The sequence below is a fragment of the Echinops telfairi genome, unplaced genomic scaffold (assembly GCF_000313985.2).
Source record: "Echinops telfairi isolate 266 unplaced genomic scaffold, ASM31398v2 ScPeMD7_16;HRSCAF=60, whole genome shotgun sequence".
NCBI lineage: Eukaryota > Metazoa > Chordata > Mammalia > Afrosoricida > Tenrecidae > Echinops > Echinops telfairi.
In genome coordinates this window covers 8,364,961-8,366,704 of record NW_022103913.1, presented here as the reverse complement: position 1 = coordinate 8,366,704, position 1,744 = coordinate 8,364,961, and positions in this window count along the sequence as shown.

The window sequence follows — 1,744 nt, the reverse complement described above, 5'->3', positions numbered from 1 at the left end:
TCCATCTGAGGTCAGTAATTATAACTTTAGTTTCACATTCTCTTCTGAATCCAGCCTGACCCTCTGGAAACTCCCTGTCAATCTGTCAATGGACTGCTACAGCCATTATTGAAGGATCTTCAGCAAAGTTTTACTCGCATGTGATGTTAATGATTTTGATCAATGATTTCTCCATTCTGTGAAGTCACCTTTCTTTGGAGTGGGTACAAATATGAATCTCTTCCAGTCAGTTAGCCAGGTAGCTGTCTTATAAATTTCTTGGCATATATGAGTGAGTGCTTCCAGTGCTTCCTCAGTGTGTTGAAACAGTTCAGTTGGTATTCCATCAATTCCTGAGCCTTGTTGTTTGCTAATGCCTTCAGTGCAGCTTGGACTTCTTCCATCAGTACTGCTGGTTCTTGATCATATGCCACCTCTTGACATGGTTGACTACTGACTAGTTCTTTTTTAGGTAGTCACTCTTGAATTCTTTCCATCTTCTTTTGATGCTTCCTGCATTGTTCAATATCTTGCCCATAGAAGCTTTTAATATTGCAGCTTGAGGCTTGAATTTTTTTCAGTTCTTTTAGCCACCTACTACATCCCTTTTCATTTGCTCACAATCCTGTAAGTCATCAATTTGGCCTGGGTCCAGCTGGGCAATTTTGTTCCCTACAAGAGGCTGAAACATAGGGAATCTATGCCCTTCCCGTGTCCCCAGAGCCCTGTGCCTTTTCCCGTGTGAGACTGACTGTGTGCAGTCCCAAGGCCTCCTCACTGTCACAGCACCTCGCCCTCTTGTCTCTTGGATGATGTTTGCAGCAGCAGTCACCAAATAAACTTGCTCTCTGTGAAAAAAAAAAATCATTTATGCCAAGTTAGTCATCTGCTACTTTAACTGCGGCTGGATGGTATAATGTGGGTTCATTCATATAGATGGCGGCTGGTGCTGGCTGGTGTCTGGGCAGTGTAACTCCAGCATGTTACCTGGGCTTCTTTATGTGGCAACTGGATTCCTAAAGCAGCAATGAGAGAGGGCAAGACCCAGTGTACAAGCAGTTTGCCAGCGGCTACCTGCATTACCTGTGCTAATTAAGGTCCCATTGGCTAAAACAGGCTCCATGGTCAATCTCCAAAGTCTATCGAATAAGGGATTCCACAAAAGCATGGAAACCAAGAGGTGGGATACATCAGCAGTCATTACTTTAAACATTCTATTGCACTTGCTTACCATTTTGTTGTTTGCTTATCCCATAAAAATATAGCACCTTCCAAGTTGATAGAGTAATCACAATTACATTCCAAATGACCACACTCGTCAATAAGAGGACTATGCAAAAATGTACCGAACCATTAAAGCCCCAACACCAAACTTACTGCCATTGAGTCAGTTCTGATGCATAGCGACACGACAGGATAGAGTGGAGCTGCCCTTGCTGGTTTCCAAGGGCTGCAAATCTCACAGGGGCCTCGTCTTCCTCCCGAGGAGTGGCTGGCCAGTTTGGACCACTGACCTTGCAGTTAGCAGCCCAAATATATAACCAACTACACCAGGAGGGCTCCTGCTGAACCATTCTCACTCCTTTTTTGGGCATTTAGTTTGCTTTTGATGTTCACTATTATAAATAACTCACTAGTTTAACAAATATTTGAGTATTAAAATATGTGTAAGACATTATCCAAAGGCACCAGGGACACACTTTGCTCAAATTCTTTAAAAAAAACAAAACAAAACTTTTTATTGTGAATTAGGTGAGGGTCACAG